Below are 27,659 nucleotides of genomic sequence, written 5' to 3'. Positions count from 1 at the left end.
GGGACATGAGAACAAAATTATTCAATTACTTGTGGATTTACTTTTCTATATTGATTCTCAAAGCTAAGTAACAATTTGATTTCCTTTGATATATAATCTTAGAAGACTTTCTTTTTCCAAATTGTGCTTTTTTTAAATAATACATTATCTCTTACCAGTGCTGAGGATAAAGCTGTAGAAGGTAAAAGGTTAATTAACAAGGCTGTACTATGAACGGTGTGTGTTTTAAACAGTGGGGAAATCAGTCTCATGCTGCATGTCTTAATTCATTACCTGGCTCAAAAGAGTATGTGTGTTTGGGGGAGGGGGGCTGCAAGGAAACAGAGAGTGCGCTGGCGCAGTGCGGTCCAGCTCAGCCAGAGGATCGGTGGTGTCAGTCGCTGCACAATTCATGGCCGTGTGATGAAAGTAGCTAGCTCTCACACACGGGGCGGGCGGGAGGGGGGAGGCGGGGGGGGGGTGGTGGAAGAGCATGCCTCTATTTCATCATCAGCTCAGGCCTCTCGGTACTGCTCTGTCCTCCTTGATAGACAGTTGCAGTCACTCGTGAGAGGGCGACTGAGCTATGCTTATGCTGCTTCTGTTCCTGTTGCAAGGGCCTCCCCCTCAGACAGCCTTTGCCAGACCAGAAGATTTCTCCACACGACAAACTGGATTTTTGTTTTTTGTTTCTCTATTGTGACTGGTTGGCAGAAGATGAGGCTCACATTTTTTGTTTGAATGATTTTTTTTTTCCTTTTTGGCTTTCTCTGAAGTAATGTGATGGTTAGTGCAGCTGTGGTGTTTTTTTTAAATGAATAAATTTTTCCTGATTTGAGCACTGAATTTTTCTCGGTGTGCCTACCTAATCCTGCACGGGTTAGGGTGGTGCTTGCTTCAAAATATGAATGTACTCTGATCTGCCACTCAAAAAAAAACAGCTCGGTCTTGTGATTGTACTGCGCATCTGCGTGTGAAAGGACGGCGTTAGATGTGGATGTGCCGAGGGCTGTGTGGAAGTAGCTGCACTTCTGGGTCCTCATTTTTTTCATATACTGATTGGGAGGGAACAGGGTGTGCAGCGGAGCGCTGTCTGGGACAGGTGCCAACTCCAGACAAAAGACATAAAATAGGCTGTGAAAGAAAATGTTCAGATCAGTACGAAAAGGATTATTGATGATATTGTGGAATGAAAGTAATAAATAATTTGAGTTAAGCCACGTTAGTTTCACTTTCAATTTAGAACTAAGAAGAAAAAAACAAGGGAGAGCTGATTTAAAAAAATACTTTCTCCTCACTGCAGGCATTTGGGCTGCGAAGGGGGGTCGTTTCTTCCCGTTGAATAATTCATAGGCTTGGTTGTGAGGCTGGACCAGCAATGTTATTAGCATGCATCAGACATGCTGTTTGTCTGTTTGCTAACATTCTTCATTCAAAGACTTGTTAACTACCAGACGAGTTTAACACACTGATTTTCAGCTACCCTTCGGCCTCCCATTGTCACCAGCGTTGGCAACTGAAGGGGGGGGGGGGGGCACGGATGGCAGGGAAAGCCTGCAGATGAAAACTGGAAGTGGTTGCTAGGTAGGGACCGCCTTCCATTACTCAGGCCTGTGAGTACTTGTAAAAATGGAGCTGACTGTTTTCTTGTCTGCTTTACAGGACGACAAGATACAAGGTGAATGCTTTCCCGTGTCTACCCCTGCCGACTTCTCACACTTTTTTGGGGGTAAGCCTCTCTCTCTCTCTCTCTCTCTCTCTCTTTCTGCGTCTCTCGTCCATTGCTCTTTGAATGACGTACTGTAATGATGGACTGTATTTTCAGCTTCTCGGACTAATATGCTTATAGCCAACGAAGTTTTAATTTGCAAACCGTGTCTATGAAAATCGCTGCTGTCTCACTTTCTGAAGATGGCAGCGACTGCCGTAATTTCCATCTTTCTCTGTGTTTGGTTTCCTGCTTATTACCAACATTTTCCAAACACAGTTGACTTTCTATTTTTTTCCTCTATTTTGCTTTTTAAAAAATATTGTTTAGTACTGTGAAGTTTCAGTTGATGAGCGAGGGTTTACTTCCTGACTCTTTTATTTCAGAGTGCACATGTTCTAGGACTGGTGCCAGTCCTTCTTCCTGGGTTATAATGCAGTGTCTCTGTTGGTTACCACCCTTTACTGGCGCAGGGATATGGGGCAGCTTAAAAGAGCTGAGAAAATAAGAGATTCAGTTTGTTTTTTGCGTTTGCTTTGGAGATTGTTTTCAACTTCCGATAAATAATATGGACTACAACGTTTTCCTTTGGTACTGAGTGAGTTTTAAATATCTGGGGTTAAAAGAGGGAGGGGGAATCAGGGTTCTTTCTTTATTTCCCTAAAAGTATTTTTCAGTAAGTCCCCTCATGTGCTGTGATGTTTCCACAAATTTATCATCGCCATATGCCAGTAACCCGTATTAGATTGCTGCCTATCACTCTCTATTTGACCTTTTCTTGCAGTTATTTTTTTGGTTTTGTTTAGGTGGTAAAGTTGGTCTATTTCTGTGCTTTGTTTGAATGGATTGTATTGAATGAGCTTTTAGAGAATGCCTGGTGTTGTGTCGTCCGGTTTTGGCGCGTACACTGTATAAAGGAATTCTGCCGTTTGCATTTTTTTTAGGGAATTGGGGAAATCTGCAAGCAACTTATTAACTTTTTTATTTCGTCATTTTCTTTCTGCTTTTCTGCTGTTGAACGTATTTGGAAAACACCAACTTTTAGAAATAGTTATCTTGGAGAAAAGCATAAAATTACTGAAATATGACGGAGTAGTAAAACAACCTTGTGTTTGTTTGAATCGTTTAGGTTTTTTCCTCCTCTTTTTATTAACCCTGTACTAGTCGAATCTCCTGATGGTAAAGCTTGCGGTACGGCTCCTGGATCTGCTGTTCCAAGGTGCTGTTTACATTTAACTTTTTTTCCTGTAGCTATTGGATAATGTTTTTTGAAAAAAAATTGAAAAATATATTTAAATACTGTAAAATTTCCTCAGTTACATATGTTGGTTTCAGAACACTTCATACTGAATTTTTTTTTTAATGATCTCGATACACAAAAGGATGATTGAGATCATCTGAGACACGTTGTCAGTCTAACCCATCTCATAGTGTGTGCCAGTTAGCTGATTACATAATATTTAATTTAAATCTTTAATGTCTTAAAATCTGTTGGTGGTGATTCTTTCTTACAAAGCAAAAATAATGATCTAAACCTTCCGAGTTGGAGCTGCATTGAGTTGGTCAGATCAGCCATGCCTTGCGGTTGGTTTCGCTCCCTCGTATTGACTTCCCCGTAGTCATCCATTGTTTCCATGCGTCGGGGCATTTCTTAGAATGGTGCATGGCCCTGTTTATGGTTATTTCCAATTGACTTTATATGATGCAAGGATTGTTTCTGTGCTTTATTCCAATTGAAGATCTGAATGCTTCCAGTCGGAATAAAAACTATTCTCAGTTAAGTGATTATTGCCGCATGGGGTTTGATCCTTAATATTCAGCATTTAAGAAAGAGAGAACACAGTTTGGGTGTTGGTGCTTATTTAACCATTGCCATCGTCTGTTCTCTAAACAGATGTTGTCTTTCTCAGATGTCAGTATTTTGTAGAGTGCAGCAGTAAACATGGCAGCTCCCACATTATAAATGTACCTTTTACACCAAGATCTCTCCTGCTGAATGAAAGATAGCACAAGACGAGTAAAATCAATAAAAAAAATTGCTGTTGATATTTTAAGTGTCTGTATAAAAGATTAGTGTTTGCATGTTTCTTTTAAAGTTGAATGTAATTGCATCCATGTCAGCTAGGCTCAAAGAACGTCCTTTCTACGTGTGCATGTGTCTACCCGTCTGTCTCTCTGTGTCTATCGTACTTGTTTTGTTTTACATTCATTTATTTAATTACACTACATTAAACCATTGTATATTTTCATTAAAAAATTACTTTGCATGCTGATGTCAGGTTTACTAAGAGCACATATTCATTACTGCTAATAGAAAACTCCTGATGGTCAGCAAATTAAACTAATCCACTCAAAATAGACTCATATATGTGACAGAAAGCCATGTTATCCTGGCTCAGGAAACTCAAATACTCTGATGTTAAAGTATTTTGTTTCCCAAATATATTTTGTCCTATTTTATCATTTTTAGCAAATAATTATTTAGTTAAGTAAATAGTCATGGACATTATCTCATTTGAATATAAAATGTAGATTTCTTTAGCAGCCTACTTCCCTATCCGTTTAAATGCTGCATTTATCTCACCGTATTCTGCTTGTTCTCAAAACTCAAGTTTCCAATTTCGCCTGATCCAATTTACTACTTTTTAATTATCTTTTTCTGCCACTTATTTTCTGTGGCTATGTACTCATTCAAAATGCAAGTTGGTATTAAAACTGCACGCAGGGCACGAGCTGTTTACACTATATTTTAGAAATGAAGAGACTGACCCGACAAACCAGAATGTGGAGAAGTCTCACAGTGAAACCTATGCCGCACGTTTCAGATAATTTGTTTCAAACAGCAATGGTCTGCTGTCACAGGGCGTCAGTGACCGTACCCCACCAAACCATTGACTCGGAAAAGAAAAGAAGCAACAACATGATTTGTATTTCTAGGAACAATTGTTACAGGATTAACATCAGGTGATTAATTTTTTTCATAAAACATGTTGTTCGAGCTTAGTGCGCGCAGTTAAGACACTTCATTCTTAACAGGAGGAATAAAAATGCCATGGTTCTTGTTGCTAAGCTATTCCAGTACAGTCAGATCTCCCATTTTGGTCCATTGTCTTAAATTGGAATAGGAGGCAGAGAAAATATGTCGCAGTAGCACGTAAGGTGTCTTGCCGTGGCAACATAACTTAAGAGATTTTTTCCTCATCCCATAACGGGATAGCACCATCCTATTAATGTAAGAGAAATGTAAAATTCTAAAAGAAGAGAATGACGGATTGAAAGTCGGAGCTGAGAAGATTTGAGTAGAAATATCAGTTCCATTTAAATAAATGTAACTAAAACACTACATTTTCCCATTTTATAGCGTGTTAATAACTGTTGTGTTGCAATGCAGACCTCACCTTGTTCAACTGGTGGAGATCAATAGTGATGGTGCGCTATGTGTTATGGATTAATATTCAAAGAAAGAAGCAGACTATCAGCAGGAGAATCTGTTTGGCGGAGGGGTTGTAGTTGGGAAGTTTGGTTTTAAGACTTTAATTTTAATTACTACAGTGATGGTGAGGGGGAGGGTTGAATAATTTTCAATTGATGCCAGCATTCATTTTGTAAAATTAAGAAATGCAACATTTCAGTGAAGTGCAGGAGATAAACCAGCCATTGCCAGATTGATGTTGCATTCAACAAATGAAACAAAATGGAAATTAGATGATTATAACTAATTCAATAACCCTTTAAAGGTTGATATTAAATGGAACTTAAAGTAAAACAATTATCTAAATATTTTCTCGCATTTTTTTCAATTAAAATATTTAAAATCAGTCATGATTCTGATCCTTGGCCAAGGATCAACGATTGACAATTTGACAGCCTGTAGTGATATGAACAGGCTGGACCATCCCGTTGTACTGACCAAGAAGGATTGTGTAATGCACACGGTCAGAGACAGGATAGGGAAAGAGGACACAAACTGTGCAATCTGTCAGACAAACACGTGATATACAAGCTAGTCAAAGAGCCGCATTATTACCGGAATTTGGGATTGAATGCGCTACAAAGATGTCATTTGTTTTTGTGAGGAGGCGGGGGTGAGTAGCTGATTTGTTTTTGTTAAAGATGCAATTCATAGTTAGTTAGATGCCCAAACTCTCAAACAGGGCTGAAATGTAACGGACAAATGCTTGCGTTTTCCTTGCCAGTGCCTGCTGTATAATTCTGCTGTACTTGTGCAACAGTATCTAATTTTAGTATGTTCATTTGTAAATCTATATGAAGGAAATTAAATCAGACATTCTGAAAGTCTATTTTTCTCAGTTTTATTAATCCAGAAATAGACAGAATGCCTTAAATTGTAAGCCAACATTTGAATCTCAAATCAGGATACACAGTAAGAATGTGAGGGAAAAAGTAGATTTTGTTTCTGGGACACTTGGAAACCTTTGTTAATGTGAGCGGGCAACAGAATTTTTTTATATGGATAAATTTTTTGTGTATATAATTCCTCGATACACCGATTATTGTAACTTATTTTTTCAAAATGTGCTATTTCAAATAAAGAAAGTCAGCCATTAACGTAGAGGCTGAAATTTACAACTAATTATAATTTTCTGGATTTGCCTATTTAGAGCAGTGGACGTAAAAGAGACAAGTCATGTGTGTGTACATGGATATATATATAGAAAAAAAGAATTTGCATTTACATAGTACGTCATCACATCCTCAAAGTGTTGCACATCCAATTAATTTCATTTCAGGTGCAGTCACTTTTGTAATTTTGGTAAATGCAGCAGCCAATTTGCACACAATAAGGTCTCACAAACAGCAAACTGGATAAATTACTACTTAATATGTTTTTAGCGATGTTGGTTGAGGGAAAAATGTTGTCGAGGACAGCAGCTGAACACCCTGCTGTTCTTTGAATTGTGGCATGGATCTTATAACGTCCACCTGAACAGACAGACAGGGCCTCAGTTTAACCTCTCATCTGAAAGATGGAACTTTTGACAGCACTCCCTGATGACTACATTGAGCTGTTAGTCTAGATTATGTCCTCAAGTCTTGGAGTGGGGCTTGAACCCACAAAATGCTGACTCAGAATTGATGTGCGACCAACAGAGCCATGCTGAGAAATAAATATAAAGAAAAAGAAAGAGCATTTCTGAATATAACATTTTTTCTATATAGCTACATTATTTATCTCTTCACATCTTGTTAATTCAAAGTTGCTGTGTTCAATTTGTCAAATTCAAATCATGCTAACAAAAAGGTAGATTTTAACTTTCATCACTGGGCGGAAAACAGGCAGTAGTAGATTGGCCGTCTGTTATGGACTCTGCTAGAAAGGCAAATTGGGCAGGGTACATTACAGGCGGCCAATCCACTACCATCCGCCGATGAAAGTAAAAATTTATCTCTCTTTGTCTGAAGTGTTTAAGAGGCACTGTCTTTACCTTGGAGAGGCCAAATCAGCCACATGCTTTATTTTTCAAGACATCATATTGAAGAAGTGTGATAATATCTTTGCAAAATGGTGGCAGGGTTTTGGTGCATATTGCCGAAAGATGTCACAGTTTATTTGTCAGCCATTTTCCAATAAAGATAGTGCACCTTCCATTACTTGAGGCAAATAAGGAGGGCAAGGGTCTAAAAATATATTTTTTAGGGGGGAAGTTGGAATTGATTGGTGGTTAAAATCAATTTTTATTTTTCAGACCAAAATTTAGTTATTTTGGTTCCCTGAAAATATATATTTTTAAATATCAACAAAAAGTTATAGATTCAAAGTACCCAAAGGGAAGTTTCAAGGGCTTTCCTTTGGAAGCTGTTAATTGTATTTACAGCTTTTGAAAATCTACACGGTAGCTATTAGTTAGTTTGAGCACTCATTTTGCAACGTGTCTCTCAGCTAACGTTGAGGTATGTACTGAAACCTTGCTGAGTGGATGCTACCTCAGTTAAAGGAGCAACTTAATCTCAATGTATAAACATTATGGGGTAGAAATTCTGCAGATCTTCCACCATAACTTCAGTGGAAACCCCAGAAAAATGGCTCTTTCTCTGAAAGTTAAAATTATGGCAGGAGATCGGAAGAAGCCCCGTAGAAATTCCAAGTTTATAATTTTGTCATTTTAAAACCACATATGACAATAAGTCTGCATTTTCAGTCAATTTCTTCTCAGTAATTTGTTTGTTTCTGTGAGACAATAGTAATTTACATTTTCCTAAGTTTGGCATTTCTTAATGCAGACTCCTCTGTGTTGTGATTCAGGTTCTAATAAAGTTTTAACTTTTTGGTTAGTTCAATGTATAATTGAAATCATAATGTGGGGGTAATTTTAATACACCCTGTCTGGTAGGAAACTAACAGGATCGGATCAGTTGTCTCTTTACAGTCAATAGAAAGCAATGTCGGACGGGGTGTAAAACGTGCAGCCGATTTGATCCCATCAGTCTCCCGCCGGTTGATTTAGGTTAAAATTACCCGCTGTGTGTCTGCTGGTATTCCTCTTAACCCATCACTTTGACCTGGCTTCAGTCTCCCTTCCTGGCTTGGCATACATTTTCCTTGTGCCTATTTGTGAAGTGCCTTCAGATGTTTCTTTACACTAAAGACACTGAATAAATGCAAGTTATTGTTGATGCTCAATCAATAATTTTAAAAATGGCATTTTTACTGTGGTGCTGCAACAAGTGGCTATGCCATGTTGCATGAGATTTATATAGGAAACCACTGAGATTTATAATTTGAACTGATAGTAAATAAATTCATATACATAAGCACTTTAAAAAAAAGTATTTATTTCTATTAATGGAACATTACTTGTTAATGCTCATCTTATTATTTTTGCCCAAAATTAAGTTTTCTGTTTATTGTACAAATAGCATTCAATGTTTTACACCATCGCTACATCATTTTATACTTAAATAAAATAGTTTTGCAGTCCTATAAGGTTTAGGAATTTCACTACAGATGTAAAATACTAAACGACATTTTCTTTTTAAAAGAAAGAGTAATTTCAGATATTCTGATAAATTGCATGAGTTTTTTAAATTTAAATAAAATAGAAGAAAACAAATTCTGAAAGATCTTACAGAATATTTTTCAGTTTGCTGTTGTAATTTTAACTCTTCTGGCCTCCTCCTGCATCCCCCATCCCTACCCTAGAAAAATACAAAAGGAATAAAGATACCTGAGAGGGAAATACAAAGCTTAATGCAACCTCGGGAGAATTTGAATGGTGAGTTTATAATGCTAACTGCGCCCAAGACTGGGTCATAGTTTTGTGTTACACAGGGTATATTTTTATTTATATAATAATAGAACGTTGTTATTATAAAGTGCAAGTATACTCTAATGCACCATGTTATACATTGTACACTATACTAAACATTGTATATAGATTTCTATCATTGAATATTGTAGTGTGACTTGTATTAACATTATACAGTGCGTTTAGATTATCCTGGATGCTGTATTTATTGTATTTACATAGTGTACTTATAGAGTGCATAATGTATTACAATTACACTGCATAATATAAATGCTTGTACTCTCAGACGATAAATAGACTTTAAACTGCTTATTATTAGTATTTTTCATTTTTTTTCCTCCTGTTCTTCTGAAGATAATTCTTACTGGGGTACAGTTCCATGAACGTTGGCTGTCCTTCTGTTCCCAACCATAAGAGGTACAGATGACCATTTCCGACTTGTTATTTAGGTTTTGTAAACGGAGCTCATATTGTCCCTCGCTGTCGTTTGTTTTTGTGGTGCAGCTTCATTTCTTGTGACAGGAAGGTTTTGAAGCCAGATAATATGATGCTAGGCCATGGCTACTATGATGGTGACAGTCGAGAGGAGGGAGTGTTGCACTGAATAATAATGTGTGATTTACAATTATAACACTACATTATACATTAATGGTTGGGAATGTGCAGACAACCTCCAATAGAAACCTCCCTAGTGACTTTTGGAAGCTTACGGTATCACCAGGATCCTTCAGTTGTATTACTAGACTGGCGCTGTATGCGTAGCCATTTGTTGTTTCCCAGATTTAGGGCACCTGCTATGTATTGCAATTTTAATATAAGATGGGTGAGCCTGATTACTGTTTTGTTTGGTGCGCTGTGGTTGAGTGCCATGCTGTTTTCGAGTTAATCCAGGCCTATCAGCATGAACCTTATCTGTGAGATCTAGATTTCCCTCCCTAAGGATCGTGATTTAACACCTGCGTGTGCGTAAAATTCCAAGCACTTCTCTTGGCTTCTCTTGTTAAAGGCATATTGTTTTAAGAGGGGGCTTTCACTATTGCTTTGGATACTGTAATAGCACCATATTGATGCTCTTCTCGTGCTTTGATTCTCCAGTGAGGGAAAGCAAGGTAAACACTTGCAATTCCCACAGCCAGAGGAGTGATAAAGAAAGAGATAGATACAGAAAAAGGGAGAGCAAGGGAATGAGAGAAAAGAGGAATATACTGAGATCATTTTGCTGTCCTCATGTGAGTGGTGCAGCTTGCCATTTTAAGTCATGTTTATACTTTTTCCATAAGGCAATAACTCAGGCTTGAAAACTTCACACCCAAAATTTGTAGAGTGGTGACACCCCTAGTTGAACAGTTAAAGAAAGAAAGACTTGCATTTATATAGCGCCTTTCACGTCCACCGGATGACTCAAAGCGCTTTACAGTCAATGAAGTACTTTTGGAGTGTAGTTACTGTTGTAATGTGGGAAACGGGGCAGCCAATTTGCACAGAGCAAGCTCCCACAATCAGCAATGTGACAATGACCAGATAATCTGTTTTTGTTATGTTGATTGAGGGATAAATATTGGCCAGGACACCGGGGATAACTCCCCTGCTCTTCTTCAAAGTTAGTTAGTGCATAGCCTTAAAACTGTTCTTTTTAAGAACTAGTAGTCAGGTCAACTTTTAAGTGTCTTTTTGGCAGCAAATGTAAATTTTTTATTTTAATTATTATTACTGCCTGAATATAAAATACATTTCTTGCATTTTTTCACAACTGCACTTCAAAAATAAAAGCTGTTATGAACATTCCTTTTGGCCTACTGTGGTGGGTCAGGCCAGCCTCTTTGAAGTATGCTATATTCACGTGACGGGATGGAGGGCAGTACAGAGCTGTTGATGGAAGGACTCGAAGGCCATCTATTGATTCCTGCAAGAATATAGTTTAAAATCATTGCCAAGACAGCTAGTGTCCTCTATGTTTTACATTGGAGCTCACTGGGTTACTCACCAGACAACATATATTATACTAAATTCAGCGCCAGGAAACTGATCCACTATGTTTAATTAAGCTGGAAAGAACAATTATATCTACTTTCTAGAGAACATAGGGAAATAAAAATCAAGAAATACGTGTTTTAGAGTTTTTCTTTATCAATAAAAAGAGATTGATGTAGTTAACTTCCCGAGGACCAGCAAATTAGCTTGGACCACTGGGTAACACCTTTGCTCTCCCTTCACACTATCCAATAGTCATAATAGACAATAATGCTAACTTTACAACAGCAAAAGAACCTTACCACTTCTATAAAAACCCTGACAGTGTTAATGGAAATGAAGAATACTGTGTTAACAGCACATTGTTGAATGGACTGAAAATGCCACGTTGTACATTTGGTGGGAGTGAGCAGAGGAAGCACAGGAGTGGTCTGCTTTGCACAGCTTTGCTCCCTGTCCTTAATACTTTAACTATTTGGCTGGATGATAGCAGAGGAAACACACAGCGAGACATCCATAACTTGAGATTATTGCAAGAAAATGGATTCACACATTTAATAATTGTGCTCAGCTTATTTCAAATCAACTTTTGCTCACCAAGAAAAACTGAGCTCCTATTTAAGTAGATCATTTAATTTTTTTTTTCAATTAGCCTGAATATTTGTTCGATATCACTTCTGTGATTATAGCGTTTGTGTTCGATAGGTCTGCCCGATTTCCATGGTGGGGGGGAGGGAGAGAGTAGCCACGGACCGTTGAGAAAGGTCTTATAGTTTTTGGTCTTCGAAAAGGAGCATCTTCTGGAAACAGAGCATTTGCATCTAGAAGTGCTGCATCATTGCTGCTTTACTCGGTCTTTATCACAGCTCTCGTTTATTGTGTTTTGTGACTACAGCAGGTAATTTCATTGGGTAAAGCTGTTATGTAAGGTTAAACGTGAAATAGCACTTTTAACAGCAGCAGAGTTTGTAAAAATGTGTTTCAGGCTATCTGGAACAAGCAAAACAGGACAACAATTAAAAAGATGTTAATTAGCTTGAAATTGAGGATGAGCACAAAATAGTAAAAATTTGGAATGAATATTTCTTTCAAGTGTTCAGCAAGGGAAGACGTGAGCAACCTGCCCTCCTCAAAGATATCCCAAATACAACCAATGGGGAAAACGTTCAACTTTGGCAGGGACATATAATTGGCATTAGCGAATCGGCTGCCTGTTATTCACTCCGCCCGATTTTCCTTTCCATTGATATCGACAGAAAGGAAAATTGGGTGGGGTATGTAATGAGCAACCAATCCGCTACCACCCATTTTACGACCCCGCTGAAGTTGAAGATTTTGACCAATGACTTAATTATATATGAGACAGAAGTCCTTGATAGGTGCTTAAAACAAAGAAATCCCTAAATTTATGGATGGTATTTATCAGAGTGCTGAGAGAAACTAGAAAGGAGATCTGTGAGGCACGGACAATCATTATAAGGGGCGCAGTGGACATTGGAATTCGGTATTAGTAGAATGGAAACAGGCTAATGTGATGCCCATATTCATAAAGGGTGACAAAACAGACAGAGGAAAATATAGCCCCATTAGTCTTTTTCATGTAAAAGTATGGAATCAGTTATCAGGAGTAAACTTGAGAATGATCTCTACAACAGTAACCTAGCTAACAGAGGTGACCGTAGAATCAGCAGGGGAAGGTCCTGTCGGATCAACCTTCTCAACAACTTTGAGGAAGTGACAACCTAAGTGGACTGTGGAAAGTCCCAAGGCATGGTGCACCTTGTCTTCCAAAAGGCTTTTGATAATGCTCCACATGAAAGGCTATTAATTAAACTCAAAGCTATGGGGATTTAGGGTAAACCCTGGGAATGGATAAGAAACTGGCTGAAGTGAAGGAAACAGCAAATACTCATTAGAGAAGTTATGTCAAAGTGGGGGGAAGTACAGATTGGTGTATCACAGGACTCAGTGTTGCGACTATTACATTTCTAATTTGCAAAATTGACCTAGATTCAAAAAAATATATAAAGTGGTCAGATTTGCAGATGATACCAAACTAGGAGGGGCAGTGGAACTGGAGGAGGCAGCTCAGAAATTACAGAATGAGTTTAACAAGATCTGAAAGTGGGCAGAACAATAGCAGATGAAATTTAATGTAGACAAGTGTTGCGTGCTACAGATGTGAAGAAAATGGATGATACATGTACTTCCTAGTAATGTTGAAATAGCTAAGGATGAAGCTGAAAGAGACTTAGGAGTCTTAGAGTCGACTCTAAATATGTCCAAGCAATGGAGGGTAGTAATCAACAAAACCAATAGGATGTTGAACTACATAGCCAAAACAGTAGAATACAAGTCAGAGGAGTTAATGATCAAACGTTTTAGGGCTCTAGTCAGATCACACCTTGAATACTGCACCCAGTTGTGGTCATGAAGAAACAAGAGAGAAATTCAACTACTTGACTTGCACCAAATGAACAGACTGTTACTGGTTACTTGGTGATGTCTTCTATACATTGGTGAGATTTCAAAACTTTCTTTTGTTTTTTTTTAAGGTCAAAGAAAAATGAGTATTCAAAGTACAGAAGATCTCAAGTATTAGAAGATCATTGAAAGATGAGTCTGGACACCTGTTGATGGACAGCTGCCACCCCAGGTAATGAGTCATACTTGTCATCTAGATACACTATATCTTAGGGAGACCTTATGTAGGGGTGCACAGTGCCAAAGATTCTTTTACCATGGACCTCTCAATGGCTTTAAACAGAAACTAAAGTGATCAAACTTACTGATGAATATTTTCAATGTTTTACATCAACAACATGAAAACTTGAATTCAGTCTATTGAAATCATCAAAAAACATTTCTCAAATTTTTAAAAATGTAATAAAATGAAAGAAAGTGCAGACCTGTTCACATTGTCTGGTGTTTGATGATTGGCGCAAAATGTTAAGACAGTTTATTGCTGCTGCTTGTACATTAAGATTATAACTCCCTTTCCTCCCTCCCTCTCTGATTTAAATGCTTTGCTCCCAGTCGGCAGACTAATGAAAAAATGTAGAGATCATGTGAACACGATCATTTTTTGCATAACTAACACTGGGTTGTGGCAATTTGAGTAAATGATTAATGCCAAGAAGTGCCCAGTGATTGGTCAGTAGACTTGCCGTCAAGATAGCCAGAGTGACCAGAGTACACACTCTCGTGAATTGATGTTCAGACCCTGTTCTGCCCAGTCAGTTCAGTGATATTATTGTGATAACAAAGCATGAACTGTTCTGTATTTTGGCCTTTATTTTAGCAGCAGGGAATTTTCCATATTGTTTGGGGTGAAAAAATCTGTTGTGAAGTCAATTGCTAGCTTGCACCATAGTTTTGTTCAATGGTTTGATGCACACAGATTCTGTAATGTATCAGAGGGCTAACCACAGTCCACTGTACCTGGAAATGTCACAGCACGTCAGTCTGCTTTAAAAAAAATCAATAATATAATTTAGAAATTGGAAAATGTTATGGAAGGAATATTATCTTTGGATATTGTGAGACCAACAAAAATACATTTGAAACAAATGTACTTTCACTTTAACCTTTGAATGTATACTGAGAATAGGGCCATTATTAGGGTATTTAATTTTTTAAAAATCTTTTCAATTTTAGGAACCCGACCTGCTCTATCACACTAGGATGTTCACTGGCCATTATTAAGATGGCAGCACAGTGATTTTACCAGAAGGTTCTAGCTCTTTATAAAAAACAATAATATACTGTATGTATATTTAGGATCCCTGGCCTAGAAATTCAGTTGGTTGCGCCAGCAGTTAGCGCCTAAAGAAAAGTGAATGTCGGCCGCTATGCGTGTTGCGCCCAGGCGCAGCGCAGTTTGCGCCTCGCCCCAAATTAAGTTGGCCGTTAGCGCCGGCGCAAAGTTTAGCGCCCGCCCGGATGCGTGCGCAGAAAATGACGTCACATCCTCGTGCAACGCCCTTTGGCCGCCCCGATTCCAAACTTCAGTCGGACCGCCCCATTGTGCGGCTGGTGGCCGGAGCGTTTGAAAAAGGGAACGCAACACAGCCAGCGCGGGCCCCGGGGGGCGCAAATTAAAGGGGACGTACCCTCCAGTATAAAGGCCAGCCATTTTGCAGCAAACACTCTTGTGCAACGCATTTCTGGACACACAACAAGGAGGATAGCTAACTGGTTTCAAGCAGCAACAGCTCAGGTATTTTTGGACTCAGGCCAGAGCGCTGCAAGTGGCCTTTTGGAAATTTGACTGCCAGGATTTGATGGGGGTTGCATGGGGTGCCAACGCGGAGCTGCAGCGCCATGTCCGTAGGGCTCGCAGACGCATTGTGAGAGGGGCAGCCCTGGCTAGAGGCAGAGGGGGCAACAGGCGTCGGCCACGTAGGCCTTACCCAGTCAGGCTATACCGCCAGCAGCGCTCCTACCTCAACATGACTGGTGCGCGATGTGTTAGAAGGCTCCGATTCCGAAAGGAGGTGGTTGCAGAGATCTGCCACCTGCTTCGCAGAGATCTGCGTCCAAAGCTCAGGTGCAGGACGTCTCTGTCGGTGGAAGTGAAGGTGACTGTGGCATTGAACTTCTATGCCACCGGCTCCTTCCAATCCGCTGCTGGGGACATAGCTAACATCTCCCAGTACGGCGCGCATCGCTGCATCCGCCAGGTGACCGAAGCACTGTTCAGAAGGAGACGCCAATTCATCTCCTTCCCCATGGCCCTGGAGAGCCAGCATCAGCGCGTATTGGGATTTGCAAGACTCGCGGCCTTCCCCTTGGTGCAGGGCGCCATTGACTGTACGCATGTGGCTTTGCGGGCCCCTCTGGAGCATGGCGAGCAGTATTGCAACAGGAAGGGCTACCATTCTCTGAATGTGCAGCTGGTGTGTGACCACAAGCAGCGCATCATGGCTGTCAATGCCAGCTTTCCAGGCAGCAGCCACGATGCATTTATCCTGCGGCAGAGTACTGTGCATGACATGTTCGAGGCACAACCTCCCCCAAGAGGATGGCTACTCGGGGACAAAGGCTATCCTTTGTGTACCTGGCTCATGACCCCGCTCCGCGTGCCCAGGACCGCTGCTGAAGAGGCATACAACGAGAGCCATCAAACCACCCGCAACATCATCGAGCAAACTATTGGGGTCCTCAAGCAGCGGTTCCGCTGCCTTGATCGCTCCGGAGGATCTCTGCAGTATTCGCCGGACCGGGTCTCCCAATTTGTGGTAGTTTGCTGCATGCTACATAACCTGGCTATCCGCAGGACTCAGGCACTGCCACCTGATGTTGGACCACCACCTCAGGAGGAGGAGCAGGAGGAGCAGGAGTACGTTCCCAGGAGGGAGCGACCAGGGCCAAGGGCCGTGCGACGCCACCTTATTACACGTTACTTCTAAGCCCCCTGTCAGGGAATGCCTTGTGGCCATGAGGGAAGATGAATGCAGCCGCTCCGCAAGCCCTCAGCCGGCGAAGCCAACAAACACTAACAAGAACAACCATGGAGACTCTATGAATAAAGATAATTATTTATTACACAAAAATGAAAACCCCTTCCCACATGAATCCCCAAAAACAATCAACGGGCCCCACAAAAAGCCCAACAAACGACTCACTCCCACAAACTGGGGAGGAGTAACTCCACATTTGTACAAACCTGGCCTCAACCTCGGCCTTAACGCAAAAAATAAGCCCACGAACCAAACAACCATGGGCAAAAGAAAGATGGCCACCGCCATATAAAACGAAAGCTGGCCACACCCTCTACTGAGTGGCCCGCGAGGGCGAGACCTTGTCCAGCCTTTTGCCTGCCCTGCCCGGTCTGCTGCTCCTTCGCAAGCTCTGCCCAGTGGCTGCTGCGAGGCTGGGGGAAGGCGCCTGAGGCTCAGATGTCCTTCCGCCAGATGCCCTTGGGGGGCAGCCTACACGGCCTTTGGGCCTCGAGGGGCCGGCTGCTGAGTGGCGCACCTGAGCCTGGCCATCATCAGCTCCAGCCGCTTGCCCTTGACGCCCCAGTGGGGGAGTGGCGGCAACGGATGGCGCAATGTGGGCAAGCTGGCGTCTGGGATGCGCTGGCTGGTGCTGTGGCACGCTGGCACTCGGCCGGGTCCGCACTGCAGGATCCGCACCAATCAGCCGAGGGGCGGCTCGCTGGGATGCTGCAGCGCGGCGGGTGCCCTGGCGATGCCTGCCTGAGACAGCGCGTGTGGCAGCAGTGAGTGCCCCTGTTGTCCTGGTGTGCGCCCGCATCACACCCACCAGGGACTTGACGGCATCAGTGAGCATGCGGCCACTCGCGGCAGTTGATGCCCCGAACTCGCGCACACTGGTCGCCAGCGACTCGATGGCCTCAGGCATGCGCCCCACCACGCGCATGAGCTCCGTGTGGCGCCGGTCCGAATCCTCGGCCATCTTGTCCAGCTTCCGCGCCTCCTCCGAGGTGAAGGTGTCCGGACTGGAGTTGGGACTCTCCCGCTGGGGAGCAGGGGACCGAACTAGGGGAACCTTGCCACGTTGGTGGCGGCGAGTGTCCCGATCAACTGCACTCCCCTCTGATCCTTCCCCCCTTTTGGGGGAAGGCCGCGGCCCACGCGCAGGACTCCTGGGTGGCTGGACGCCACTGGTCCCAGCAGCTGCAATCCCCTGCGACAGTTGGTCCAGGCACTCATCCAGTGAGGACGTGTCAATCATTTCGTCCTCTCCTGCGGGACCTGAGTGTTCCCCTGATGGTCCGGCTTGCTCTTGCTCCTCCTCCTCCTCCTCCTCCTCCTGCTCGGAGGGGCTGTCACTGGCAGCTTCAGGGACCTGGTCGTCACCAGCTGAAAGCAGGAATGCACAAGAGTAGCTTCAGAGTGAGGAGACGGCGTCAGCGAGGGAGTCAGGACTGGTGGCATTCAGCGCATTGGTGGGACAGTGGCAAAGGAGGTAGCTCGGATGCGCAAGTGCGACGCGAGAGGGCCAAAAGGCGAGGTCCTTACCATTGCCGGGCAGTGGAGGGTCGGCTACTCCGCACGCTGTGGGCACGATCAGCCGGGCTCCCATGAGCCCACTCACGCGCTCCTCCAGGGGAGTGAGCTTCTGCAGCTTGGCGCGGCCTCCCCTGGTCCTGGCACGGGCCTGGCGATTATTGGCAAGTTTAGCCTGCAAGAGAAAGGACGGGCTGTAAGTACGGAGTGTAGCCCTGATGTAGTGTGCACTGCCTCCCATGGTGGAATAGCTTGGCCAGAGTGTAGCCCTGATGTACTGTGCACTGCCTCCCATGGTGGAATAGCTTGGCCAGAGTGTAGAGTGCAGAATGGGCAATTGATGCTCATGACTGTCCCAAAGCTGCTGGCTGAGGGCTGGCCATTAGGCCTTTCAGCTCCCTTTGCCCATCATGTCAGGTGTACATGCAAGAATGAGGAGGAGACTGGAAAGGGTACTCACCCTGACAATCCTGGTCAGGTCGTTGTATTTTTTCCGACATTGGGTGTGGGTCCTGGGGGCATCGCCGGTGACCGTCACCCTGTTGGCGATCTGCTTCCAGGCTCTGGTGTATTCTTGGTGGGTCGGATTCCTCCCAGTCTGTGGGAACAAGATCCTGCGCCTCTTCTCCAGAGCTGTCACCATTATTCCCAGATCACGCTCTGAGAAGCGCAGGGCACGCTCACGGGCCTTCTCTGGCGTTGCCATGACTCCCTGGGGCTGAGCAGCAGTGTTGAGGCCTATTTGCAAAGCTGCAGTGTGCAGGGCGTGGCAGCAGACCAAATCGTCCCTTCCCCCTTTAAGAGCTGGTCGGCGCCACGGGGTCTGCTGTCAATCAAAAAACGACCGCACCCGCGTTGCGCCCCGCCTCGGCGCTATCCCTCTGCACCGCCGGCTTAGCGCCTAAAGATAGTAGTGGAACGCCTCTTTTAGCGCTCCAGCAACCTCTTAGGGCGAAGCGACTGAATTTCCGGCAAGGGGGCGCAACTTTGGGGCGGGCGCTAACTTCGGGCGGGCGCTAACGTTAGCGCCCCAAAACTGGCTATACTGAAATTCTAGGCCCCTATGTTTAATGACCCTGAACATTCAGTTCATTTAATCATTGATAGGACAAATACTTTGTTATCATGCAAATCTGTTCAGAAAGCAATGCTTTTGATGACTCTGGGACTTTTTAAGCAAAATTGTGGTACTAAGGCAGGAAACTGCTACATGTGGTAAGTGCAGAAATCTGTGGGATTTGTCACAGCATGTTACTTTGCGCCATATTGTTTGCCCTAATCATTTGATAGATAGAGCTATGACTATCCTGGGGTAATCAAGTCACCTATCACATTTCACAAAATCTGAGTAGTTTGTCCCGTTGAGGTTCTAGCCAGGATGCCAGATCAATCGGAGGGGCTGATACAATGCAACAGTGAAATCAAGGGGTTTGAGGGCAAGGCTCAAGTCATGCACAAACATTATCTGAATCTCTCAATTACATTACAGCCTTTAAATTATTTTCCTGTCTATTGTTTATAAAATAAACTGGAGTTTTTAAAATGTTGTCAAGTTTGGCAATGCTACTGTTTCTGGGTGTGGTCATGTGCTTTGAGCGTGTGGGGTAAGGAAGTTGTGGTTATTGATCATGTTAGCAATCACCAACCTTTCAGTTAACCAAGGTGTCAGCTTTGGCTCATTGGTAGCACCCTTGCTTCTGACCCAGAAGGTTGTGGGTTCAAGCCCCACTCTAGACTTCAGCACCTAATCTCAGCTGACACTCCAGTGCAGTATTGAGGGAATGCTGAATTGTCTGAAGTGCCATATTTTGGATGAGACGTTAAACCCAAATCACCTCTGCCTTCTCAGGTGGATGTAAAATATCGCATGGAACGATTTGAAGAAGTGCAGGGAAGTTCATCTGGTGTCCTGGTCAACATTTATCCCTCAACCAACATCACTGAGACAGTTTAATTTGTTATTTATCTCATGGCTGGTTGTGGGACCTTGCTGTGTGCAAGTTGGCTCTGTGTTTTCCCTACATTACAATAGTGACTACACTTCAAAAGTACTTCATTGGCTGTGAAACTCTATGCGACATCCTGAGGTTGTGAAAGGTGCTATAAAAATGCAAGTCCTTTCTTTTATTTTGTTCATGTCCTTACATCAGTAGATAAAAATACCTGGCTCATCATCAATGATGTTAAAGAAAAAGTCATATCGAGAGACATTTTTTAGTTCCCCTGATGGGTCAGTTAATACATGCACTGTCCGTGTGGCACTGAACTATACAGATTTGCTGATCCTTGCTTAGTGGGAGAAGGGCTCCTACAATTTGCCTCAGTTCTCCAGGGCTAATGAGAGAAAAATCAGCCAGAATTCCTGTTCCCGATTGCTGTGTAGTCACTTTAGGTGAGGACTAGAATACCCCCACAATTGAATAGTCAGCCGATCCTCATTGTCTAGTTCACACCAATGTTCCTTATAAGCTGCGCTGCCACGTGGCTGTGCAGATGTCTGGAGCATTCGCGCAGGCTGCTTGCCGGCCTTACAATAGGAAAAATCGCGCATGTGCGGGAATTTGAATTTGGCAGCAAAGCCCAATAAAGGGGCCACGCACCCAAAAAAAATTAAAGGGAACATTAGTTCACACAACAACAACAACAAACACCTGTATTTATATAGCGGCTTTAACACAGTAAAACGTCCCAAGCTGCTTCACAAGAGTATTATAACACAAAATTTGATGCCGAGCCACTTAAGGAGAAATTAGGGCAGATAACCAAAAGCTTGGTCAAAGAGCTAGGTTTTAAGGAGTGTCTTAAAGGAGAAAAGAGAGTTGGGAGGCGGCGAGGTTTAGACAGGGAATTCCAGAGCTTTGCACCTAGGCAGCTGAAGGCACGGCCACTGATGGTTGAGCGATTATAATCAGGGATGCTCAAGAGGGCAGAATTTGAGGAACGCAGATATCTCGGGGGGGGGTTGTGGGGCTGCAGGATATTACAGAGATAGGGAGGAGCGAGGCCATGGAGGGATTTGAAAACAAGGATGAGAATCAAGGCGTTGCTTAACTGGGAGCCAATGGAGGTCAGCGAGCACAGGGGTGATGGGTGTACGGGACTTGGTACAAGTTAGGACACGGGCAGCCGAGTTTTGGATGACCTCAAGTTTGCGTAGGGTAGATTGTGGGAGGCCAGCCAAGAGTGCGGTGGAATAGTCAAGTTCAGAGGTAACAAGGGCATCGATGAGGGTTTCAGCAGCAGATGAGCTGAGGCAGGTGCAGAGATGGGCAAATGAGCTGAGGCAGGGGTGGAGACGGGCAGTGTTACGGAGGCGTAGAATAAGTAGTTTAGATGGATAGTGGAGGGTGACTGACAGCTATGGAGCTGTACTCCAAAATGAGTCAGTTCCTTCAGAAGAAGGGGGGACAAAATGGAAAGGAAAGGCACTGAGGAGAGTGAACAGCTTTCATCATGACAAAATCACTTTTAAGAAATGCAATTTAAAATTTTGTGCCACAGTTATGAAATGCATTGGCCACCTTGTAATGTTCTTCAGATGAGAAAAAAGGATTTCAAACATTTTCTTTTAATATCACTGTCTCTTTAGCAAATATTTCTGATAATTTTTGAATTGCTACCTTTTGACTTTTCTTGTTGCCCTTTTTGGGGGTTACCATATTAAGATGAGAGTTGAGCTGAGCTGAGCAGAGCATAATGTGATGTTCACAGAAAGGTGTCGAGGAGCTTCACAACAGCAGGGAAATAATTTGTAGTTAATTATCAGGAAATCATATGTCCATTATACATAATGTAGAGAGCAATGGATACCTATGATGGATTACGGGGCAGTAATTAAATCAAGGGGTTCAGATAATGTCATAAACCACACAAATCAGATTATTATTGGTGACAGAACCTTGAGATCATAGACTTAAACATATATAATATAAATACAGTTCATTTGTAAAGTGTGTTTCATTTCTAGCTCTCCAATTTTTATTGTACATAACTAAGGATCAAAAGGTTCTATCAGTAAGGGCAGTGACTGGTAATACAATCCATGTGGCTGATACATGATGACATTTACATTATAAGGATCAATGATTGTGATCTTATTACTGTGAATTTATTAGGAAATAAGTTGCAGTTGAGTGCCATCATGGTACTATACACGTTAGCAGTGGTTACTATTGGGGTTCAAATATTACAAGCCTTTTATTACCATTACCTCACCAGCAAAATGGAATTTTGAGTTCTTAGCTGGTTGTTGAAAAGGCCATTAAACAAACAATAATCATTTTTCTGTAGTATAGATTTGGTTCTTGAGCTTCGAGGGGGAAAATCAGCCGGGGTTCCTGATCCCGATAGCTATCAAGGACCTCTGCTGCAAAGTGGCCACGTCAATGTAGGGTGAGCTCAGAGTTAGGCTTAGCTGTGATGACCCCTATGGTTTATTACACTGTTGTGTTCCTCCAATTCTGGCCTCTTGTGCATCCCTGATTTCCTTCCCCCTCTATTTGTTGCTGTGCATTCAGTTGTCTAGGCCCTAAGCTCTGGAATTCCCTCCTCAAACTTCTCTGCCTCTCGACCTCTCTCTCCTCCTTTAAGATGCCCCTCAAAACCTACCTCTTTGACCAAGCTTTTGGTCACCTGTCCTAATATTTCCTTATGTGGCTTGGTGTGAAATTTTATCTGATAACGCTCTTGTGAAGCACCTTGGGACATTTTACTATGTTAAAGGCGCTATATAAATACAAGTTGTTGTTATCTTTACACAGGAAAAATGTTTCCAAACCATTTTAAAATTTATTTACAAATTGTAATGACATACATCACATGAGAAATTGCCATGACTTCATCTTCATGTGAAAACACATGGCTCCTTCCCTACCAAAACCAAGTCTGCCATACTGCAGTACAGTAAACTCTTGTTTAAATGGCACTTTAATCATCCGGAATACTTTAATAACCGGCAAAATAGATATATTTCAATACAAAACAACACCTCAATAACCGGTAATCTTGCCGATTCTACCATACATTTAACGGAACATTCTGTAGGTGAGTACCCAATTATACAGTACATTTCTTGATTTTTTATTTTTGTTTGTGTTAAAAATTGCCTTGGTAGGTATACCTCTCTTTTATCCAGAATTTTTCATCAACAGGCACCATCCTGGTCCCATAGGTGCCGGATAAGAAAGAGTTTACTGCATATGGTATAAAATTATACCACATAGGTGAATAAAATTCAAAATATTGATCCAATAGCAAAGGATTTATATCAAATCCTGCTTTGTGGTGTTGAATCTATTAACATTTGTCCAGAACAGAGGAAGTTAGCAGTCTAATATGTGATATGACTTCTCAAAACAAAATTAATTCAACTTCTGTTTTAGGTTAGACACCTTAAATAAAATCGTTTCTTTAAAACGAAATGTATCAACTATTTAACTTTATGAAATCAAATGGCTTGAATGATCCACTATCACCATCTTTAGGAGAGGTCATCACCAGTCTGATAACTTCCCCTCCTCCTTTTGCATTCTTTCATTCCATTATTACACTTTTCTGTGAAAACAAACCAAAGCACTCTGCACTACTCCTTCATCATCCCTCAGATTTTCTTTTTCATATCTAATTGGCCCTAACCTTTCCTTTGTATTATTAGATAAGAAAGGTCCAGAATGTGAAACTGGCTCGTATTTCCTCTTTCATTCTCACCAGTTTTAATTAGTTTAAACTAGAGTCTCACAGGGTTTTTTTTGCTGAGGTGTTTTGGTTGTTACATCCCATGGCATAGCTGCTCCCCAGCTGAGAAAACAGACACTCAGCCCTCTATCAATGCCAATCTGTAACTGGTCTCCAAGAGCAATCGAGAAATTCCTCATGATGTTTCACTCTTCTCCACCTTGCCCCCATACAGCACCTTCCAACAATAGCACAACTGAATTAGCATGTGAAGACACAAGGATGCTTACACACTGTGGCACCAGTTTTAGATAGCATGTTGTAAGATACGTATTTCTGCTGAAAATGTTCATGTGTAATCTGTGGAACTGCAGGAGTGTTTTTCTGTAGTTTTGCTAACCCCAGTATAATCTATTCACTTAAAATCAAGACCAAAAAAGAAAACCTGGGGAAAAACATTTAATATGCTAGTTCAGGGCAAAAGCAGAGTAGAATTATTAACCAAAAATAATCCATATCTTTTCCAAATTCATAGAATGGTCTTTAAAATGCCCCAGTGAAACTGATTTGTTACATTTCAATACATCGGTTGCAATCCATCATTGTTTACGGTGTGTCTTTGCACAATTTCACTTTTATAACTTGTTTTCATTTTATTATTTTTTTCATATTATTAATTGTGTGACAATTTTCAGTGTCAGTGCCAGTTACTAATTTCAGAAAGAGGTCTTTCTGACATAACGTGCCCCAATATGAGAAAAAAATAGGCTAGTGAAGGAGATCTGAGGCAAATGGAACAATGAGTATTGGAAGAGTATGCAACTATCTGTTTAAAATCATTGGAACTGGAGTCCAAAATATAGAGCTACTGCTGACGTACAGAAATAACAAGGACAAAACTAGCAACACATCACACTTCATTTTTTCATTTGTTAAACAAATGAAATGAGAACAGGTTGTTGATGTCAATAATAAGAGGGGTAGAAAAAAACTACGTTGGCTCTAAAGTCAACCTCTAATTGTTCAAACCAGGCTAAAAATTCTAGATGAACTGGTGCTGCAGGGCAAAAAGTGGGACAGGAAAAGAATAATTTTGTGAGTTTAAATATTTGCCACAGAAAAAGATGGTTGGTTGGGAGTGAAGATCAAAATCAAAGCAATCAGCTGATGAATGAAATTTGAGCCAAATTCAATTTTTCCAGGTTCCCTGTTCTTCCTATTTTTGCCGGGTTTCTGGGTACGCTGACGTTCAGGTCTGGGACCTTCCACATATGCTGCTGCCAGTGCTACTGGGAGGTTCTTGTACTATATTGTGGTGAGGATAACAGCGTAGGAGTGGCCAAAACCCGTGACTTCAGCCCCAATGCACCAAGGGTAACTTAGAATGAATGAAAAGAGGAGTACCTGTTGCTAGCATCAGCTGGTACTGCTGGAAGTGCTTTACTTTGGAGCTCCAATCCTGGGGAAGCTTGAGCTACAGTAGGGATTTGGGATTGTTTCTTTTTTAGTTGCACCTGGACAGAGCTGACCTTGCCTCTGAGAGATCATCGGGGTATATTCTCCCAATTATATTAAAAGATTCTGATTAACAATTATGAGATTCTCTTGTTTTCTATTTTAATGGAGGAGGAGGTGCAGTACAAAATGGGAGGAAAGGAGAGTAAGGCTCCATTTGGGGAGGATGCACCTTACAAGATATTACTTCCCCCTCCCCCCCCCCCCCGAAAAAATGTTTGCCGGCCACACGGATCTTAAGATCTCAGTGAGGAACTCGTGTGAGAAGAGTGTGCTTCACCAAAGAGGCTGAAGGATAGCTATGCCAGCTTCTGCTTAAAGATCTGCAGCCAAGATCATCTGCACACAGGTCTGTCTGTGGCTGCATAAGATGCCCCCCCACACAATTTCTGTACCACTGGCTAATTTCAAACAGCCACAGGGGTCCTGTGTAATATCACTCAGGATGCTGTCTCCCTTTGTCACTATTGCCATTACTCCACTTACTCTGCTTCAAAGCAATTATAATTCTTTCAATGCATTACACATCCCTGAACTTTTTATTTATTGTGATTCAGGGATGCCATGGCGATTATCTAGATGTTTACTCAATAACATGCTACCTGCACTGTCCCACCAATCTCGTCATCTCCTATGGCGAGAGCAGAGTGCCTCCCTAGCAGCTCCAAGGCCTACTTCTCATAGGAGGTTAGCTCTCTAATGTCCAGTATTCCCCTTTCGGTCCCCTGCCTTTCTCGGGCATTGTAAGCAAGTTTCTCCCATAATAATATTGTGGGAATTAGGTGAAGGGTAGCACTGGAGGACTGTCTCCCAGGTGGCATCATACAGCAGCTGTAATAGATTTGTTAGTATCACCCTGTTAAAATGAAAGAAGGCGTTTTAAGATTCTGAATGCAACTAATTCCTGTTAGGGGAGTTGGTGATGCATATTGTACAATACAGGGTTAGATACCCTGAACCACAGAGCATAGCGAAGGTTGACTTCTGCAACTATTAATATTAGAGAGTGAACAGTGCCCATGGTAGCCAGGAAGGGAAAGGGATGGTGGCCGGTGTGTTACTTTGCCTGCCTTCACCAATTTTCTGGCACTGATCTGCAGTTCTGGGGTTGCCGTTGCGATCTCTCTCCACAAAGCACCCAAAGCATTTTTTCAGATTCCCTTCCATGGACACCGAGCAGTTTTTCTCCCCTTTGCTGCATTTCATCCAGGAGTGTCTATAGGTCGGCTTCATTAACATTTTGGGCTTCTCTTCTCCGCCTCTTCCAATGCGCTGTTCTTTTCTACCTACTTCTCCACTCGAAGATATTCTTTAAAAGTGTCACTAAATTTCACATGAACCATGTATTACAGCTACCTCCCAATCAAAGTCTTGCAAAAGGTCCTTTACCTACCTGCTGTTGCAATCTTCAGCCAATCCTGACTATTTAAAGGCTGCATCTGAAAGTTTCACCCTTCTCCCCTCCCAGCAGAGTGCTCCTGCGTCACATGGTAGTTGCGCTCAGACAACACCTATGAAGATGTAAATGAACTGAGCCCATGTTCTACAGCAAATGGTCCCATGGATTTTTGGGACCTTTATGTTTATTTGTAAAAAATGTATTTATTTTTTATAACATATATGCATAATAAATATTTATACAAATATGTAATGCTATGATGTGAATTGATTTTTAGGATTAATTTGAATTATATTCTTATCAAGGTGGGGTATATTAATTCTGAGGGATGGAAAAATTTTCACTTAAATTATGGCACCTTCAGATTGTGGTAATGCATGCCTGTGTATGTTTTCTACACTACCTGTAATAGTTCTGTGGTGCTTGCTTTACTCAACACCACACACAGCAGCCTGGGCAGTGACTAAACCCTTCCAGGGAGAGAGTTATTTGGAGAAAAGTAACTGATCAGCAGCAATCACTGAACCAGATTATGTGGTATTGGTTTACCACACAAGTAGGACTGGACCTCTGTGTAGAATGAAAGAATAACTAAGAGATCAGTGCTGTCTGGCATTCTCCACATCCAGTGAGCCTCTCTTTACTCTGTTCCAACAACAGCCTTCCTTGAGGCCCCTGACTTCCAATTTAATTCCAATTTGTGTCTAATCATAGGTAGTTTTGTGCTGTAGGCCCACATACATTACCAGCTAAGTTTTGATTGCCCCAAGCTCTTTTCATTTTGGACTTTTACATCCAGCAGAGAGAAACAAGTCAGTCTGGGGTGGATCTAAACTCAGACACTAGAGGTGAAGGGAAAGTATTCAAACAGTGTTCTGAAACATTTTTGCTATATGAAAATTTATCCCTTTATTCCTTGCTTAAATACTGCACGTGCATGCTAGATATTGTTTAGGTTTATAAATAAGTGATAGCAAAGGTTTAGATTTAAAATCAGGTATACCAATACAGTATAAGTTACACCTCTGTTTAAAGCCCACATTAATTATGGACACGCTTCGTATTGTGCCTGATTGCTGCAAGTAGATTCGACTGTGATGGAATTACAGTGAATAACCTGAAACTTAATTGTTCGTGTAAACTTTCTCTTTGTTAACTTGTTTGTACAC

The 27,659-nt window shown here is 42.0% G+C and overlaps 1 long non-coding RNA gene across 4 annotated transcripts in view; it reads left to right on the top strand.

Moving 5' to 3' along the window:
* The first annotated feature begins 474 nt into the window (after positions 1 to 474).
* LOC147106093 (uncharacterized) overlaps positions 475 to 27,659 on the top strand; it is a 77,314-nt gene continuing 50,129 nt past the window's right edge. For 2 of the 4 annotated variants that reach the window (XR_015081336.1, XR_015081334.1), the window contains exons 1-3: positions 1,721 to 8,922; positions 9,310 to 9,372; positions 13,482 to 13,582. This is a non-coding gene — a long non-coding RNA (uncharacterized LOC147106093). The other 2 variants (XR_015081335.1, XR_015081337.1) reach the window with 2 other exon arrangements.

The sequence above is a fragment of the Somniosus microcephalus genome, chromosome 16 (genome assembly GCF_052327205.1).
Source record: "Somniosus microcephalus isolate GS21.2 chromosome 16, FLI_Smic_1.0, whole genome shotgun sequence".
In the NCBI taxonomy this organism is placed as follows: Eukaryota; Metazoa; Chordata; class Chondrichthyes; order Squaliformes; family Somniosidae; genus Somniosus; species Somniosus microcephalus.
Note: the sequence above shows the minus strand (reverse complement) of the source record. Positions and strands in the feature narration are given on the sequence as shown.